The following is a 21,145-nucleotide window of genomic DNA, read 5'->3' as shown; positions in this document are numbered from 1 at the left end:
GCCAAGCTTAGAAAATAACATAGAGGTAAAGCTTGATCATTATTGAATTAAAGGTAGCAGTACAGGGCACATAAAGACATAAAGAGCAGCAGTAGCTGTTAAGGATATTACATATGCAAAAGAAAACTCTACAGACATAGGGAAAAGATAGGGAAGAAGTAGCAAATAAGGTGGTAGAAATGAAAATAGAAGGGTGTTGCACATGTACTGCAAGAATTTTTACTCACCAAATTAGCTTGTCTTGGGCTAGACTTTTGGCACATCATCACCCATTTATCATCCATTTACTGCTCATATAAGAACTGAGATGCAGGCTATCACCATATTTGCTGAAAAGTGGAAAGTAGCGCCCGATTATAGCCCATTTATCACCGGGCCAACTTTCAGCACACAGGAATGAGCTGCATCGACCAGCCTTCTTAAAAAAAAAATGACGTCATCCTCGTGCAAGGCCGAGAATAGTGCTTATAATGGAAACTTGTGACCGATTTTTGTCCAGGTTATCGCTGAGCGCTATTTTCGACTTTTCATACACAATTTGCCCAAATGATCGCTGGCCCAAAAATACGCTGAAGAAAAGCTGCAAAGCTCGGCACTACGGGGAGGATCTGTTGCAAAAGGCTGTCAGGAGAATCAATTTGTGAGTGATTTTAAGGGCCTTTTTACTCTTACCAATCATCTAATCAAATTTGTATTTGTTGAGGACAAATTAAGGGTATTTATAGCGATTTATAGTGATGGGGCCTGTAATTTCTCAACCAATATTGATCATTAGTCACATGCTGCAGAATAGAGATGGGAAAATAAAATGAGAAAAGTTACATACAAGTACATTGCTGTAATGTCAGGGTTAATAAATCATGGATTTTTTCCCCTCTGGTCCACAGTACAAGTAGAAGCAGAACTAGGGTATGTCATCCCATGAGGAAGGAAATGGAGTTCACCTCAGTTGGCTGATAGATTTTATTTTATAAAGCAACAGGGGCTAGAATAAAAGAAAGATTCTATAATGTTATTGATGGGGACCAGGTCCCCTGTTCTCTCTGTCAACCCCTGCGGGAAAAGTTCTTTGCCTGAAAAAAACCACGCGTATGTGAAAAACAGCCGTTGCTATGGACGCTAGCCTTGCATGACTGAATACATCGCTAAGGCCCATTTCACATCGCTAAGGCTATCGCCCAAATTAAAAAGGTGAAACTAGCAATATTCCAGCGATCATGTAAAATAACAAAAGCACTAAGGCAGGAAATATTACCCATTGTGGAAAGTCTAGCCCTTAATGAATTCCCACTTCTCTTATATTTAAAACCAAAACTGGCCCACAACTGGAGTGCACAGCACAGAACAGGTAGTAATGGCATGGAGCCAGTAATAGTGACATAAATAGACGATTGACCACTGAACAGGTATAGAACAGGTGGTCGCATAATAGAACAGGTGATAGAACTATTGTTGCATCACCGAACCAATGGAAGCACAGTGGAACATGAAGTGGTGCCGTGTTGTTGGGCGGGGTGATGGAATGGCTCCTTTTGCTGGGGGGGTAGAGAATCTTGGGAAGAGGGAATGTGTTGTTCTTAGGCTGACGATGTGTTGAATTTCATAGATCAAACAAAGATATTCTTAGTGAATGGATGCCTCCATTATTGGAAGTAGTTCTCGACCACAGAACGCTGCACCAATCTCCCTGCTTGGACTTCATGTTTCCCCCAGGTCTCCTTCCTCCTCTTCCTTACTCACCTTCAACCTCATAGGCCTCTTCATCACCCTGCTGCATGCTCATTCCCTTCCTGATGGCAAAAAGCATTTAGCAGAGTGTGATTGCATTGCAGACTTTGGTTGGATTGTGCTACAATGTACCATCTGAGTGCTCCAAGCAACAGAATCACTGCTTCAATAGACGTTCTCACAACTTACTCAGGTGGTGGGCTTGGGCATCATTGTGCCTGTGCCCTGTTGCTGCACGGACATCTCTAATTGGAAGGATCATAGGTTTCAGAGGATAGCCCAAGTCTCCGAAAGGCCATCAATTCTGTTTCAAATTCAAATAATGCAGGTCCCATGGACTCCTGCAGAATTCAGGTATCATGGATGCTCCCTGGATAGCAGGAGCTGAAATGCAGGATCACATCTTTGTGTTTGGACATCACCTGTGCATTTATGGAGCGATATCCTTCCCTGTTCATGAAAACGTTGGGGTTTAGGTGTGGAGCCCTGATGGCCATACAGGTCCGGTGTAATGCCCTGAACTCCTTAGGAAGTCAGCCATCTGGTAAAAGTTCAGTGCAATCTCCAGTTGGTGTCTCCTTTCCACTGGGAAAGTGGGAAAGCTGTTTCCCTGGCAACCCTAGCATCAGTCACTTGTATTGACTAGCAGATGGTTTGGCAGTAACATATTTGGTAGATGTCCTTTGCAATGGACTGGAAGCATAGAAGCTAAATACCGCAGTGACCTTGGCAGCTATTGGAAGAACCTTCCCAGCCCTTGAGGCGTCTGTATATCAGCCCACAACAGCTGGCATAACTGATACAAACATAGGAAAATGACGGGCAGCAAAAGACCAGCTGGTCCATCAAGCCTGCCACAGCCTCATGATGCCTCGAGAAGCATGGTTGGACAGGTCCAGCCTCCTCATACTTTTGTTTCTTTGTCATTCCCAATCTGTTAAACTGGAATAATCTAGCAATAGGCACACTATCCAGCCCTTTCATTATTTCATAAACCACTAAGATCGCCCCTATGTCCACACCACTCTGAAGTAAATAGTCCCAGTTCCTTAAGCCAGGCGGCATGAAGCAGAGACAGCAAGGGCAAGTCTAAGCAGAAGTGGGCTGTTAACATGGGTCTGTGGATAATCATAGAATCATAGAAATTTACAGCATGGAAGGAGGCCATTCAGCCCATCGTGTCCGCGCCTCCCAACCAAGAGCTAGCCAGCATAATCCCTCTTTCCAGCTCTTGCTCCGTAGCCCTGTAGGTTACGGCACTTTAAGTGCACATCCAAGTATTTTTTAAATGTGGTTAGGGTTTCTGCCTCTACCACCCTTTCAGGCAGTGAGTTCCAGACCCCCACCACCCTCTGGGTGAAGAAATTTCCGCTATATCTCCTCTAAACCTTCCCCCCACCCCACCCCCGCAATTATTTTAAATCTATGTACCCTGGTTGTTGACTCCTCTGCTAAGGTCCTTCCTATCCACTCTATCCAGACACCTCATAATTTTATACACCTCAATCAGGTCTCCCCTCAGCCTCCCCTGTTCCAAAGAAAACAGATCCAATATCTCCAATCTTTCCTCATAGCCAAAATTCTCCAGTCCAGGCAACATTCTTGTAAATCTCCTCTGCACCCTTTCCAGTGCAATCACATCTTTCCTGTAATGTGGTGACCAGAACTGCACGCAGTACTCCAGCTACGGCCTAACCAGTGTTTTATACAGTTCAAGCATAACATCCTTGCTATTGTATTCCATGCTTCAACTAATAAAGGCAAGTATTCCATATACCTTCTTAACCACTTTATCTGCCTGGCCTGCTATCTTCAGGGATCTGTGGACCTGCACTCTAAGGTCCCTTTGTTCCTCTACACTTTTCAATATTGTACCATTTAATGTGTATTCCCTTGCCTTGTTAAACCTCCCCAAATGCATTACCTCACACTTATCCGGATTGAATTCCATTTGCCACTGTTCTGCCCACGTGACCAGTAAATTTATATCTTCCTGCAATCCGTAGCTTTCTTCTTCAATATCAACCACACAGCCTATTTTAGTGTCATCTGCAAACTTCTTAATCATACCCGCAACATTTAAGTCTAAGGGCTAGAACCTCCACTTTTATGCTTATCACACAAAAATGGGCGTTATTTCCGGTGTGGGTGGTAAAAAAGGGTTTTCAGATCGTCGGCTTCTCACCCACTCTCAAAGCACCTCGTCTCCATGTTTGAAAATGGGCGTTACCGCGAGCAATATGAAATGGCCGGTAGCATTAAATTTTTTTGATCTTCTGCCATAAAGTGTGGCCATCCTTAGCAACGGCATGACAACGCTCGATTCCCGCCTTCAGGAGGTCAAGGATCATCATGACATGCGCAGAAGAGGAGACAGAGAGAGAGGGAGCTCAGAGGGACTGAAGGCGTGTGTGGCTGTGGTGTGGCTGCTTTGGGAGGAAGGAGGGAGACTTTAGAGCTTCACAGCAAGTAGGCAAACAAAAGTAGCTGTTACCAGCCACATATTTGCCCGAATTTGGCCTATAATGGAGAGGGAGGAGCACGCTGTGGAGACTGATGCTGGAGAGAGCAGTGAGGTGGGAGAGGAGCACATTGGAGGGTGCAAAAGACCCAGGAGGTTCTCGGATGAGACAAGTGCCTCCCTCCCACAGGAGGTCAAGTTACGCTGGGGTGATTTGACACAGGGACGGCGTGGGAAACCTACCCCAAGGGTCTACCAGAGGATATGGACCGAGATAGCAGAGGTGGTCGCAAATGATGGAATGACCTTGTGGGATCCGCAAGAGTAAGTATTACATTGATTTACTTGTACTTATGTATTTATATAATTTGATTTGTAACAGTCATGAGTGACTATCAGCAGATGTGAGTCTTTCACTTTCACCGGGAATGTTTTACTCAAAGCCTGCGGTCACGGTGTACGTCTTTAGGTAAAGAATGATAATAATCATAATAATCATGATTACATTTGTCGGTTATGTGTTGTATCAGTCTTTGTGACAGTACCTAGCAATGATATCACGCATTTATCTCATGCCATGTCGTCCTGTCACCTTTTACAGAAGAAGCTATCGACGATGATGTCCGTGCAAAGACGAACGGGTGGGATACCAGTCCCCAGCGACATCACTGAGATGGAGGAGCGGGTGCTCACACTTGTGGGGAAGCACCCCCAGACAGCCATGGACGCATCTGCAGACCTTGAAGTGATGCGACGTAAGTAAAGTTTACACCATTGCATGATGTGAAGTCAATAGATGCCACACCCACTCATATCCGAACAATCACATATGATTGATGATTTCTAAAATTGTCATAGATATAATGATGGCCTAATGAAAATCATTGCAATGCAAATGTGTTGATGGTCATGAAATGTGATGTCTGTGATGATTTTGAGGGCAGTGGTGCTTTTGTCGTGTGTATGCTACGTGTAGAGCTGGACTCACCTTGTGATCCTAGCACCCCCTTTTCCTCTAATAACCTAATTTGCGTTTTGCAGATCAGCCAGCAGCATATCCCAAGGCAAGACCACAGAGGCCAGAAGGTTGGGGGCGCGGAGCCCGACTCTCCAGATGACCCAACATCTGGTGCTGAGGAGCTCCGATTCTCGCCTGTCAATCCGCTGGGTCTGTTCTCCACGGATGAGAGCATGGACATCAAGGAATCTGCATCGCCATGCTCCAGAAGCCATTCCACCCCAAGGCCATCTAGTGGTGTTCCGGTCATTCCAGCCTCCACTCTGGAGGTACCGGCCCCAAGCACCTCACCACAGGGCACCCCATTTATCCACAGGAAGGCGCCGACCCTGTGGAGGTCTTGTGGATGTGGCAGGTCTGTTCCACGAGCTCCACATGACAGCGGAGAGATGGTACAGTTATCCAGGAGGAGTGTAGACATTGGTGACCAGCTCATTGAAGCATTGGGGGGCATGTCCTGGCAGCTGGCCACCATGACTGAGTACATTCCGTGGATGGCGGAAACCCTGGATGCGATAGCAAGGAACACTGCTGGCACACGACTCCCAGTGGTCCCCAAGCGTGGCACTCCACCCCTAGGTTCCGCACCACCACTGCGAATGACAGATGAGAGCAAGGACCAAGATCCTGCTTCTGCATCAGAGAATGTTGCCCCTCAGCACCCCCCCACTCCCATACCCATGCAACGACCGCATCTGCCTTCATCCCTCCCAATGAGGCACCGCCTGAGGAGCTCCTCGGCCAGGCACTGTGGAGCGAGGAGAGGAGGGGGTAGAGGTGAGAGAAGAAGGGGAGGGGAGAAGGAAAGTGAGGTGCATGTGCGCAGGTGATGGCTGTGTTATATCTCCATCTGGGTGTATGCAATTTGTTGTAATGTATGGGGGCTGGGAACCACCCTCTTGCTTTGCCTTTGTGTTCTTTGTTGCTGGACATGTTGAACATTTGATTGATGTCAATGGTGGAAAAAGTGGGGTGTGGGCAGGGGTGGGGTGTTATTGCCTGTGATACTTATGATTTCAGACCAATGTTGGTATAAAAAAAAATGTATTGAACATAACTTTGTTGCGCATTGTCTCAGGTAGCTGCACCGTTACACACTGGTGATTCCTTAACATGAAAGGATTAAATACAACTTAACATCAATCAACGTAAACTTTAACTGGCACCAAGGTTGTTACATCCATAATAAAGTAATGTGATTGAGTACTGTAGACGTGAGTAAGTGTGACCTTACTCTCTTTATTCCAACTCCAGAGTGTTGGTACAGCATGGGAGGCTTGCTTATATACAGTGCTCCCAAGGGATGCTGAGATCCCTTGGGACTCCAACAGAAACGCCCTCTGGTGCCGATAGAATGCTGGTTACATAGGGTTGGATACATAACATCGCTCCCTTCCAAAGTCAATAGTATACTTATTTACAGGATATGATCTGGGGCTTTCCGCTCCCTAGTCGATCGTCTCGGTACAAATGCAGATGCAGGTGAGTTGGTTGGTTCTTTGCTGGGTTGCTGCGCAGCTGGCCTTGCTGGGCTGCTGGGGATGATGAGTTCAGCTTTGTGGTCACTCATGATGTCAGTTGCCACTTGTGTGTGTGTCGGAGGGTTGAAGTTGGTGGTGTCCTCTTCAGGTTGCTCGTGGCTGTCTGTGAAACGCAGTTTGGTTTGGTCCAAATGCTTTCTGCAAGTTAGTCCATTTGCAAGTTTGACCTGAAACACCTTACTCCGTTCTTTGGCTATGACAGTGCCAGCAAGCCATTTAGGACCATGTCCATAGTTGAGTACAAATACAGGGTCATTGACTTCAATATCGCGTGCCAAATTTGCGCGATCATGGTGGATGAGAGAGAGCCTTGTTTTGAGCGCCCTTTTCATGAGCAGCTCGGCTGGGGGAACCTCGGTGAGCGAGTCGGGTCTGGTGCGGTAGCTGAGCAGGACTCGGTACAGGTGGGTTTGCAGGGAGCCTTCCGACATTTGTTTCAAGCTTTGCTTGATGGTTTGGACTGCCCGTTCTGCCTGGCCATTGTATGCGGGCTTGAACGGGGCAGATGTGACGTGCTTGATCCCATTGCGGGTCATGAATTCCTTGAATTCAGTGCTGGTGAAGCACGGCCTGTTGTCGCTGACAAGGACATCAGGCAGGCCTTGTGTGGCAAACATGGCTCGTAGGTTTTCGATGGCGGCAGTGGACGTGTTTACAGACATTATTACACACTCAATCCACTTAGAATAAGCATCCACAACAACCAAGAACATTTTGCCTTGAAATGGGCCAGCAAATTCAACGTGGATCCTAGACCACGGTTTGGAGGGGCATGACCACAAACTTATCGGTGCCTCCCTGGGTGCATTGCTCAGTTGAGAGCAAGTGTTGCATTGGCGCACGCAAGATTCCAAATCTGAGTCGATGCCGGGCCACCACACTTGGGATCTGGCTGTAGCTTTCATGATTACTATGCCTGGGTGGGTACTGTGTAGGTCACGTATGAACGTTTCCCTGCCTTGCTTGGGCAAAACCACGCGATTACCCCACAAAAGACAGTCCGCCTGTATGGACATTTTGTCTTTACGCCGCTGGAATGGCTTAATCTCTTCATGCATCTCTGCTGGGATGCTAGACCAGTTTCCATGGAGGACACAGTTTTTTACAAGGAACAGGTCCTGATCTGACAGGCCGTAACAGGTGACTTTTCGTTTTCAAATGCATCCATCACCAAGAGCAAGTCTGCAGGCCGAGCCATTTCCATCCTGGTGGTGGGCTATGGTAGCCGACTGAGAGCATCAGCGCAGTTCTCTGTGCCTGGCGTGTGGCGAATGACATAGTTATATGCAGACAGCGTGAGCGCCCACCTTTGAATGCGAGCAGAGGCATTGGTATTGATACCTTTGCTCTCTGAGAATAGCGATATGAGCAGCTTATGGTCAGTTTCTAACGCGAACTTAAGCCCAAACAGATACTGATGCATATTTTTTACCCTGTAAACACATGGCAGAGCTTCTTTTTCAATCATGCTGTAGGCCTTTTCGGCCTTGGACAAGCTCCTGGATGCATAAGCGACCGATTGCAATGTTCCCGATTCGTTTGCTTGTTGTAACACACACCCGACCCCATAAGAAGACGCATCGCAAGCTAGCACTAAACGTTTACAAGGATCATACAGGACAAGCAAATGGTTGGAACATAACATATTTCGGGCTTTCTCAAAAGCAGTCTCTTGTGATTTCCCCCATACCCAGTCATCTCTCTTGCATAGCAACATGTGTAGAGGTTCTAGCAGGTGCTTAACCCGGGTAGGAAATTACCAAAATAATTGAGGAGTCCCAGGAACGACCGCAGCTCCATCACGTTCTGTGGTCTCGGTGTGTTCTTGATGGCCTCCGTCTTGGTGTCGGTGTGTCTGATGCCGTCTGCCACGATTCTTCTCCCTAAGAACGCGACCTCTGATGCCAGGAAAACACACCGAGCGTTTCAACCTCAGTCCCACACGATCTAGCCGATTTAGAACCTCTTCCGGGTTCTGCAAGTGTTCGATGGTGTCCCAACCTGTGACCAGGATGTTGTCCTGGAAAACTATGGTGCATGGAACCGACTTTAACAGACTCTCCATGTTCCTTTGAAAAATAGTCGTGGCCGATCGAATCCCAAATGGGCATCTATTGTAGATGAACAGACCTTTGTGCGTGTTGATGCAGGTGAGGCCTTTCAAAGATTCCGTCAGCTCCTGCGTCATGTAGGCCGCGGTCAGGTCCAAACTTGGTGAACATCTTTCCTCCTCCGAGCGTCACAAATAGGTCGTCTGCCTTGGGTATCGGATACTAGTCCTGCAGCGAAAAACTGTTAATTGTTACTTTATAGTCCCCGCAAATTCTGACCGTGCCATCGCCCTTGAGAACCGGAACAATTGGACTGGTCCACTCGTTGAACTCCACTGGTGCGATGATGCCCTCTCATTGCAGCCTGTCCAGCTCGATCTCCACTTTCTCTCGCATCATATATGGCACCGCCGTGCCTTGTGGTGGATGGGTCATGTACCAGGAATCAAGTGGATCTGCAGCTTCGCCCCCAAGAAACTTCCGATGCATGGCTCAAACAACAACGGAAACTTGCTCAGACCCTGGGCACATGAGGCATCGTCAACGGACGAAAGCGCTCTGATGTCGTCCCAGTTCCAACGGATTTTTCCCAGCCAGCTTCTGCCGAACAGTGTGGAGCCATCTCCTGGTATAATCCATAGTGGTAGTTCGTGCACAGACTTTTACTGCTGCGCTGCCAATTACAGGGATTAGCTCTTCAGTGTAAGTTCTCAGCTTAGTGTGAATGGGGCTCAGCTTGGGCCTGTGTGCCTTGTTGCAGCACAGCCGGTTGAAGGCCTTTTTGCTCATGATGGACTGACTCGCACCTGTGTCCAATTCCATGGATACTGGAATTCCATTCAGTCCAACTTTTAACATGATCGGTGAACATTTCGTGATGACGGTGTGTACCCTGTACACTTCTGCCTCCTCGTTTTGAGTCTCTAGTTCAGTTTGATCCGCCATGAATCGGTCTTCCTCTGCAACGTGGTGGTTTGCAGCTCGTCTGCACATTCGCTGGAGGTGTCCCATTGTTCCACAGCCTTAGCATGCATAGTGTTTGAAGCGGCATTGATGGACTCGATGATCACCTGCGCAGCGCCAACAAGATGTTAACTGCCTCGCTTGATGGCGGACTGAGTCATCTGAGGTCTTGCAGCTGCAGGAGTGTACGTTCTGCCATATACATTCCTGCCTGAAACGACGTTACTTTGTGTACAGTACTTGCCAAAACATCTTTATGCTGCGAAATTTGTTTGGCGTTATCGCTGGTGGACATAAATGCCTGGGCTATCATTATGGCTTTGCTCAGGTTCAGTGTTTCAACAGTCAAAAGTTTGCGAAGGATAACCTCATGGCCAATGTCAAGCACAAAACTGTCTCTTAGCATTTGCTCCAGGAATCCATCAAATTCGCAATGTCCTGCAAGGCGCCTTAGTTCGGCGACGTAGCTCACCACTTCCTGGCCTTCAGACCGTTGACATGTGTAAAATCGATACATTGCCATCAGAATGCTCTCCTTCAGTTCCCAGACCAGCGTACACAGTTCTTCATATGATTTGGTTGTTGGTTTCACCGGAGCAAGAAGATTCTTCATGAGGCCATAGGTGTTGCCCCGCAGACGGTGAGGAGGATCGCCCTTCATTTGGCAGCGTTCTCATTCCCTTCCAGCTCATTGGCCATGAAGTATTAGTCGAGTCGCTCCACAAAAGCCTTCCAAACTTCCTCTTCTGAGAATTTCTCCAGGATACCAACAGTTCTCTGCATTTGCGTGTGATGGTTCGTTATCTCGTCGCCAGTTGTTACGTCCATAATAAAGTAACATGATTGAGTACTGTAGACATGAGTAAGTGTGATCTTAGTCTCTTTATTCTAACTCCAGAGTGTTGGTACAGCATGGGAGGCCTGCTTATATGCAGTGCTCCCAAGAGATGCTGGGATCCCTTGGGACTCCAACAGATATGCCCTCTGGTGGCGGTAGAATGCTGGTTACATAGAATTGCATACATAACAAAGGTGATGGGTACCATTGATGTCTGAGCTGCACACACACAGCAGTGTGTCACTCACATCAACACTTTTGCAGGCAAATCGTTCAGATATCAGCTCCTCACGTGAGAGTCTTGCAGCTATGTAGCCACCACAGGCCCTTTCCTGTGTTCTGGAGGGGGTCATGGGCATGGTTGCATAGCCAGCCTGATTGTCTGGCCCTAGGTCAGCATCCAGCCCCTCATCGTCCTCTTTTTCTCTCTCCTGAAGTGGAGCATCAGTGCCTTCTGGCAATTCTTGGCCCCTTATGATAGCCAGGTTGTGCAGCATCGAGTACACAACCAATTTACCTACTTGCTCAGGGTTGTATTGTAGCTCCCCTTCTAGAAACATAGAAACATAGAAAATAGATGCAGGAATAGGCCATTCGGCCCTTCGAGTCTGCACCGCCATTCAATAAGATCATGGCTGATCATTCCTTCAGTACCCCTTTCCTGCTTTCTCTCCATACCCCTTGATCCCCTTAACCATAAGATCCATATCTAACTCCCTCTTGAATATATCCAGTGAACTGGCATCAACAACTCTCTGCGGCAGGGAATTCCACAGGGTAACATCTCTGAGTGAAGAAGTTTCTCCTCATCTCAGTCCTAAATGGCCTACCCCTTATCCTAAGACTACGTCCCCTAGTTCTGGACTTCCCCAACATCAGGACCATTTTCCCCTCATCTAACCTGTCCAGTCCCGTCAGAATCTTATATGTTTCTATGAGATCCCCTCTCATCCTTCTAAACCCCATTGAATAAAGGCCCAGTTGATCCAGTCTCTCCTCATATGTCAGTCCAGCCATCCCTGGAATTAGTCTGGTGAACCTTCGCTGCACTCCCTCAATAGCAAGAACGTCCTTCCTCAGACTAGGAGACCAAAACTGAACACAATATTCCAGGTGAGGCCTCACTAAGGCCCTGTACAACTGCAGTAAGACCTCCCTGCTTCTATATTCAAATCCCCTAGCTATGAAGGCCAACATACCATTTGCCTTCTTTACCGCCTGCTGTACCTGCGTGCCCACTTCAGTGACTGATGAACCATGACACCCAGGTCTCATTGCGCCTCCCCTTTTCTTAGTCTGCCATTCAGATAATATTCTGCCTTTGTGTTTTTGCCCCCAAAATGGATAAACTCACATTTATCCACATTATACTGCATCTGCCATGCATTTGCCCACTCACCTAACCTGTCCAAGTCACCCTGCAGCCTCTTAGCGTCCTCATCACAGCTCACACCACCACCTAGTTCAGTGTCATCTGCAAACTTGGAGATATTACACTCTATTCCTTCACCCAAATCGTTAATGTATATTGTAAAGAGCTGGGGTCCCAGCACTGAGCCCTGCGGCACTCCACTAGTCACTGCCTGGCATTCTGAAAAGGACCAGTTTATCCCGACTCTCTGCTTCCTGTCTGCCAACCAGTTCCCTATCCACGCCAGTACATTACTCCCAATACCGTGTGCTTTGATTTTGCACAATAATCTCTTGTGCGGGACCTTGTCAAAAGCCTTCTGAAAGTCCACAATCAAGTTAACTCAGCCCCTGAGGTAGCTTTGGATCTGAAGATGTTGTGCCCTCACAAAATGGTCTGCTTCATCCAAACTATGGGAACAGCCTTGTTGTGTTCAATTTGTACTGCAGCAGTAAGAACAGAGAATTTAGGATTGTGTGGTTCGACAAAAGGAAGGCATTTTGCAAAAAGGCAGAATTAAGGAGGGAAGTGAAAGTTTGCAAGATATTCAATGCAGAAGGAAACCAATGTTCCCAGCCAGAAAAAGTACACTTCAAGAACAAAGAAAAGAGCTGTCTGACTTTAGAAGCACTCAGAAGGACCAGTCTACCCACTTTATATCGGAGATGTAAACATTGTTGGGGGGGACGGGGGAGACTGGGGGCGGTGGGAGTAGAATCTCACCTATAGTCATGAAAGCTGGCACAGGCCATAATTAAAATAATTAGACCATTTAAATGAGGCCAGCAATACAGTTTCAATCTGCCCCCCAAATTTGTGTGTCATGGACGCTCAGGATTGATTGATTTCAAGCTCATGCCTTCTGCCACTGAGATCCCACCCACTCCCTGGACCTCACAGAATCATCCCTTTAATGCGTCTGCACAAAGCGGGAAGCACAGCTATGCCAAGAGACACAGCCTCCACTGTTGCCCTTGAAACAGCCATCAGCACACAGATCCACAGACTGCGTGGAAATCCTGCTAGGATGTAGGACACGTTCTCCACTCACCACGGTTCTTGTTGCCAGAGTAGAACAGGTGACTGGGGGGTAGGGGGGGCGGCGTGGTCAGGAAACCAAGCAGATCTCAGTCCGTTTTTGTACTGCTCCCGATCTTTTGGAGACCTTTTCATTCAGCCTAAAGTCCTTTTACAAGATAACTCCAGTGCTGGCCCAGAGTAAAGTGCTCAGTTGTTGTATAAGTTTTTCATCAATGAACTTAATGAGTAAAAAAATGAAATTTTGACTCACTTTTCACAAATGTTCATTAATTCATTTACAAAAGGAACAGTGATCCTCAGATCAAAGCTAAACACAAAAGAATAATCTATCTACATTATGCCTAAGATGCCAATGTCACTCAGAAAGGCCACAGCATGGAAGTTGTGTGTAAAGGGAAATACATCACCCTGGTGTAGCAAGGGTGCTGTGTGGAGGCTGAGGCGGAGACACGTTCTCTCACCTAGAGGTCCCTGGTATTAGAGTCAGTAGCAGCTGTGCTCAATATTAGCACTCTCACCTCAGAGTCAGAAGATTCTCGGTTGAAGTGTCACTTTAGAGACTTGAGCCCATAATCTAGGCTGACATTCCAGTACAGTACTGAGGGTGTGCTACACTGTCGGAGGTTCCGTCTTTCGGAAAAGACATTAAACCGAGGCCCTGTCTGCCCTCTCAGGTGGAAGTAAAAGTGCCCATGGCCACTATTCAAAGAAGAGCAGGGTAGCTCTCCCCAGTGACCAGTATTTATTCCTCTAAATCTGAAACAGGTTATGTGGTTGTTTTCTCATCACTGTTTGTGGGACCTTGCCGTGTGTAAATTTGGCTGCTGCATTTTCTACATTACAACAGTGACTACACTTCAAAAGTACTTCACTGGTAGTAACGTGTTTGGGGCATCCTGAGGTTGCGAAAGGTGCTATATAAATGCAAGTCCTTTCTTTATATGGGAAAGTGTTCCATCTCTTTGTGCAAGAATCCCTCACCCAGAAAATGAACCCAAAAGAAAATATACTCCAAAAATTAAGAAACTTTTATTTTACATTTACATACAAAATTTCTTGTTCACCTTGAAACATTCCTATGACAATGAAAGTACATTGGCACGAACGGTTTTGCACAAAACAGGAAGATGTTAAAAATAGATTTCAGGAAAAGGAATAGTGGCTTTGATCCATAAGTAACACTTTCCAGTCACATGCCTGACCTACTATCATTGGCAAAGATACACAGCACCTTATCTGATTCCCCCGCCCCCATCTATCAACGTGCAGGTCAGAAGTCGGTAACATGAGGATGTAGTAGACCAGATACAGTGACATTTCGTAATCCTTTCTTATTCAGTGAAAGGTACAAAGCAAACAGACTAAAAAGGGAGGGTTGTTTACGCATTACACAAAATATCAAAAGCACCAGGATTAGAGGTAATGAGGGCTTTGAAATGGGACTTTTAACTACATCTGTTTTTTAATGATTTTCTTCCCCTATAAAAGGAGTGCAGCACTAAGAAACCATTATAATTCTAGATTAAGGTTCTGATCTCACTCTGGGATACAGCAGTGAGACCAGATTCTAATGTTATAGGAACACTCAGACCCTCAAACCTGTTCTGCAGTTCAAATAGATCACGATGGACTAACTCCATTTACCCACCTTGGTTCCATAACCCTTAATACCCTTGCCTAACAAAAATCAATCAATTTCAGTTTTGCAATTTTCAATTGGTCCCCAGCTTCAACAGCTTTTTGGGGGAAGAAAGTTCTAGATTTCCACTGCCCTTTGTGTGAAGGTGCTTCCTGACATCACCCCTGAACGGCTTAGCTTTAATTTTAATGTTATTTCCCCCTTGTTCTGAAATCCTCTACTAGAGGAAATGGATTATCTATATCCAACTATCAAATCATTTATTCATCTTAAACACCTCAATTAGACCACCCTTAATCTTCTATACTCAAGGGTATACAAGCCTAGTCTATGCAATCTGTCCTGATAATTTAAACATTTTAGCCCCAGAATCATTCTGGTGAATCTGCACTCCACTCACTCCAAGGCCACTATATCGTTCCAGAGGTGTGCTGCCCAGAACTGAATGCATTACGCCAGATGTAGTCTAACCAGAGTGTTATACAACTGTAGCCAAACTTCTCCTCTGTATTTTAGCCACTTGAGATAAAGGCTAACATTCCATTAGTCTTCGTAAATATTTTTTTGTACGTGTCCACAAGTCTCTGTACATATACTCACAAATCTCTCTGCTCTTTCACGATTCCTAGCTTCTCACCATTTAGAATATACTCTGATCTATCTTTCTTAGGTGCAACGTGGATGACCTCACACTTCCCCAAACTGAACTGCATCTGCCAGGTTTTGCCCACTAACTTAATTTATCAATGACCTTGTCCAACTTTCTGCCCCCCCTCTACACTACTTGCTGTGCCACCTACCTCACTCTGAGATTCAACAGTGTGTGACCAGGCTCTGAACTGCATAGCTGCCATGATCAAATTGAATCACAGAACAGGCTTGAGGAGCTCAATGGCATACTCCTCTTCCCATATCCTTATCTGGTTCTATATGTTTCAATATGTTTCTATCCTGGAGGCAATCACAGCCAGTACCAATCACAGCCAGCACCAATCACAGCCAGCACCAATCACAGCCAACATCTTCAAATGTGCATTGTTCCATGGCATTGGGGTTGGAGGTGATTGGTTACTGCTTACTGAACAACAGGATGACACTCATGGTTGATTATTCCTTTCCCTGGGCCAGAAGCCCAAATATATCACTGCAACTAAGATCAGCTAACTTTGAGCTGAGCACAAAAATCTAGGCTGACATATTTAGAAAATCATAATACAATCAAACAGAGTCAGCATGACTTTATGAAAGGGAAAGCATGTTTGACAAATTTGCTAGAGTTCTTGAGGATGTAATGAGCAGGGTAAATAAAGGTGAACCAGTAGATATAGTGTATTTGGATTTCCAGAAGGCATTCGATAAGATGCCCCACAAAAGGTGCACAAGATAAGAGCTCAAGGGGCTGGAGGTAATATATTAGCATGAATAGACGATTGCCTAACTAACAGAAAACAGAGAGTCGAGATAAATGGGTCATTGTCAGGTTGGCAAACTGTAACTAACGGGATGCCACAGGGATCAACTATTTACAATCTATATTAATGACGTGGATGAAGGGACCAAGTGTCATGTAGCCAAATTTGCTGATGATACAAAGATAGATGGGAAAGCAAGTTGTGAAGAGGACGCAAAGAATCTGCAAAGGGATATAGACAGGTTAAGTGAGTGGGTAAAAATTTGGCAGATGAAGTATAAGGTGAGAAAATGTGAGGTTATTCGCTTTGGTAGGAAGAATAAAAAAGCAAATTATTATTTAAATGAGGAGAGACTACAAAATGCTGAGGTATAGAGGGATCTGGGGTATGTGTACATGAAACACAAAAAGTTAGTATGCAGGTACAGCAAGTAATTAGGAAGGCAAATGGAATGTTGGCCTTTATTGCAAGGGGGATGGAGTATAAAAGTAGGGAAGTTCTGCTGCAACTGTACAGGGTATTGGTGAGGCCACACCTAGAGTACTGTGTACAGTTTTTATTGTGTTCCTAACACAGATGAGATTGCACACAGGGAGGTTAAAGTAACAGTGACCTCAGTCTTTATTAAGACACTCCAGAGTGAGGAACAAGCCTTAGGGGCCGGCTTATATACAGTGCTCCCAAGGGATGCTGGGATCCTTTGGAACTTCAGGGGATGCACTCCCTGGTGGCAGAATATGGGAGTGTATGCTTTACAGATACACAACATCACTCCCCCCCAAAGTCAAAGTGAAAACTATTTACAAGGTGAGGTGGTCGGGAGCCATTCTTTCCTGGTGGACTGCCTCGGTAAAAATGTCTGCTCTGATATGTTGGCTGTGCCCTCACTGGGCTTACATGTTGTTGGCCCTGCAGGGCTGCTAGGTGAGCCTGGCCTTGCTGGGCTGTTGGGTGTGATGGGTTCTATTTCCTGTTCATGGGGTGGTGTCGTTGATCCTTTGGGTGTGTGTTGTGGGTTCGAAAAAGGTGGTGTCTGCTGTGGGTTGTTCAGGGCAGTCTGTGAACTGCAGCCTCATTTGGTCCGGGTGCTTTCTGCAAATGTGTCCATTGTCTAGTTTGATTACAAACACCCTACTCCCTTCTTTAGCTATCACCGTGCCTGCAATCCACTTGGGACCATGTCCATAGTTTAGTACATACATAGGGTCATTCAGATCAATGTCCTGTGACACAGTGGCGTGACCATCGTTTACATTTTGTTGCTGCTGACTGCTCTCTACCTGATCATGCAGGTTGGGGTGAACCAGCGAGAGTCTGGTTTTAAGTGTCCTTTTCATGAATAGCTCAGCCGGAGGCATCCCTGTGAGTGAGTGGGGTCTCGTGCGGTAGCTGAGCAGTACTCGGGACAGGCGGGTTTGGAGTGAGCCTTCTGTAACTCATTTAAGGCTCTGTTTGATTGTTTGTACTGCCCGCACTGCCTGCCTATTGGAGGCTGGTTTAAATGGGAACGAGGTGACATGTTTGATCCCATTGCGGGTCATGAATTCTTTAAATTCGGCACTGGTGAAACATGGCCCATTGTCACTGACCAGTATGTCAGGCAGGCCGTGGGTGGCAAACATGGCCCTCAGGCTTTCAATGGTGGCGGTGGCGGTGCTTCCCAACATTATTTCACATTCAATCCATTTTGAAAAAGCATTCAGCACCACCAGGAACATTTTACCGAGAAATGGGCCCGCATAGTCGACATGGATCCTTGACCATGGTCTGGAGGGCCAGGACCACAGACTTAGTGGTGCCTCTCTGGGCGCGTTGCTCAACTGAGCACACACGCTGCATTGCCGTACACAGGACTCTAAGTCAGAGTCGATGCCGGGCCACCACACGTGGGATCAGGCTATCGCTTTCATCATTACTGTACCCGGGTGTGTGCTGTGGAGATCCGAGATGAACGTCTCCCTGCCCTTTTTGGGTAGCACTACGTGGTTACCCCACAACAGGCAGTCTGCCTGAATGGACAGCTCTCCCTTTCGCCACTGGAACGGCTTGATTAGCTCTTTCATTTCAACGGAAATGCTGGCCCAGCTCCCATGCAGTACACAGTTTTCTACTAGGGACAGCAGAGGATCTTAGCTGGTCCAAGTCCTAATCTGGCGGGCCGTGACAGGTGATTTATCATTTTCAAACACTTCCATGACCATCAATAAGTCTGCGGGCTGCGCCACTATCAACAAATTTGCAGGCTGCTCCATTTCCACCCCCGTGGTGGGCAATGCTAGCCGACTGAGAGCATCCGCACAGTTCTCGGTGCCTGACTTGTGCCGGATGGTGTAGTTATATGCTGATAGCGCGAGTACCCACCTTTGTATGCAGGCTGAGGCATTAGTATTTATCCCCTTGTTTTCAGCGAACAGGGATATGAGGGGCTTGTGATCGGTTTCCAGCTCAAATTTGAGGCCAAACAGGTACTGATGCATTTTCTTTACCCCAAACACACACGCTAATGCCCCTTTCTCAATCATGCTGTAGGCCCTCTCGGCCTTGGACAAGCTCCTAGAGGCATAGGCGACAGATTACAACTTCCCCGCAACTTTAGCTTGTTGTAATACACACCCGACTCCGTACGACGATGCATCACATGCTTGCACAAGTCTTTTACACGGGTTATACAATATAAGCAGCTTGTTGCAGCATAAAATGTTTCTGGCTTTCTCAAAAACAATTACTTGGTTTTTTTCCCCATACCCAGTTCTAACCTTTACGCAACAATACATGTAGGGGCTCTAAGAGGGTGCTTAACCCCGTTAGGAAGTTACCAAAATAGTTGAGGATTCCCTGGAACGACCGCAGCTCTGTGACGTTCTGTGGCCTGGACGCGTTCCTGATAGCCTCTGTCTTGGCGTCTGTGGGCCGAATGCCGTCCGCCGTGATCATTCTCCCCAAAAACTCTACTTCTGTTGCCATGAAGACGCATTTCGACCTCTTCAGCCACAGCCCTACGCGATCCAGTCGCTAGAGGACCTATTCAAGGTTTTGTAGGTGCTCGATGGTGTCCCGACCCGTGACCAATATGTCGTCCTGAAAAACCACCATGCGTGGTATCGATTTGAGTAGGTTCTTCATGTTTCTCTGGAAGATCGCTGCAGCCGACCGATTTCCAAATGGGCATCTGTTGTAGATGAACAGTCCCTTGCGCGTGTTGATACATGTGAGGCGCTTCGAAGACTCCTCCAGCTCCTGCCGAAGTCAGGTCGAGCTTGGTGAACGTCTTGTCTCCTGCCAGCGTCGCAAATAGATCGTCTGCCTTAGGTAGCAGGTATTGGTCCTGTAGTGAGAAACGATTAATAGTTACTTTATAATCACCGCAAATCCTGACCGTGCCATCACTTTTGAGTATTGGAATAATCGGGCTGGCCCTCTCGCTGAATTCCACTGGGGAGATGATGCCCTCGCGTTGCAGCCTGTCCAGCTCGATTTCCACTCTCTCCCTCATCATGTGAGGTACCACTCGCGCCTTGTGGTGAATGGGTCGTGCCTCTGGGACCAAGTGGATCCGTACCTTCGCCCCGGAAAAGTTTCCAATGCCTGGCTCAAAAAGGGAAGGAAATTTGTTGAGGACCTGGGTACATGAGGCCTCATCGACATGTGATAGCGCTCGGATGTCATCCCAGTTCCAGCGGATTTTGCCCAGCCAGCTCCTTCCAAGCAGTGTGGGGCCATTGCCCGGGACAATCTAGAGTGGCAGTTCATGCACCGTGCCCTCGTAGGTGACCGGTGCCTGCAGACCATGAGGAGGACCGCTCTCCTTTTTGCAGCACTTCCTTCTCCGTCCAGCTCATTGGCTACAAAGTACTGGTCTAGCCGGTCGACATAAGCTTCCCAGTCCTCACCCTCTGAGAACTTCTCCAGGAGGTCCACAGTTTGCTGCATCTTTGCATTGGATTCGTGTACTCGACGCCAGTTATTGTGTTCCTAACAATTTTGGTCTCCTTTTTTAAGGAGGGATATACTTGCATTGGAGGCAGTTCAGAGAAGGTTCATTTGGTTGATTTCTGAGATGAAGGGGTTGTCTTATGAAGGAAGGTTGAGCAGGTTGGGCCTATGCTCATTGGAGTTTAGAAGAATGAGAGGTGATCTTATTGAAACGTATAAGATTCTGAAGGGGTTGAACAGATGCAGAGAGGACATTTCCTCTCATGGGGGAATCTAGAACTAGAGGGCATAGTTTCAAAATAAGGGGTCACCCATTTAAAACGGAGATGAGGAGCAATTTCTTCTCTCGGAGGGTTGTGAATCTTTGGAATTCTCTACGCTAGAGAGCTGTGGAGGCTGGGTCATTGAATATATTTAAGGCGGAGATAGACATATTTTTAAATGATCGGGGCATCAAGGGTTATGGGGAGCAGGCAGGGAAGGGAGCTAAGACCAAGATCAGATCAGCCATGATCTTATTGAATGGCGGAGCAGGCTCGAGGGGCCAAATGGCCTACTCCTGCTCCTATTTCTTATGTTCGTATGTTCCCCCAGTGCAGTGCTGAGGGAGTGCTGCACTGTCAGAGATGAGACATTCAACCAAATTCTATTCTGCTCTCTCAGGTGGACGTAAAAGATCCCATGGCACTATTTCTAAGAAGAGATTGGATATATTCAAGAGGGAGTTAGATATGGCCCTTACGGCTAAAGGGATCAAGGGATATGGAGAGAAAGCGGGAAAGGGGTATTGAGGGAATGATCAGCCATGATCTTATTGAATGGTGGTGCAGGCTCGAAGGGCCGAATGGCCTACTCCTGCACCTATTTTCTAAGTTTCTATGTTTCTAAGGGCAGTGGAGTTTTGCCCGGTATCCTGGCCAATTTTTATCCCTCAACCAACATCACTAAAACAGATTATCTGGTCATTATCACATTGCTTTATGTGGGAGCTTGCTGTGCAAATTGACTGCCACATTTCCCACATTACAACAATGACTACACTTCAAAAGAACTTAATTGACTGCAAAGTGCTTTGGGATGTCCTGAAGTCGTGAAAAGGCGCTATGGCC

General features: G+C 46.8%; 1 long non-coding RNA gene across 3 annotated transcripts in view; it reads right to left on the bottom strand.

The window, feature by feature from the left end:
- The window catches only part of LOC139227782 (uncharacterized), a 52,924-nt gene that overhangs the window by 25,461 nt on the left and 6,318 nt on the right, over window positions 1-21,145 (bottom strand). The window lies entirely within an intron of this gene.

Source organism: Pristiophorus japonicus, chromosome 17 (assembly GCF_044704955.1).
Source record: "Pristiophorus japonicus isolate sPriJap1 chromosome 17, sPriJap1.hap1, whole genome shotgun sequence".
NCBI classification, from domain to species: domain Eukaryota; kingdom Metazoa; phylum Chordata; class Chondrichthyes; family Pristiophoridae; genus Pristiophorus; species Pristiophorus japonicus.
This window is presented reverse-complemented; position numbering and strand designations above follow the sequence as displayed.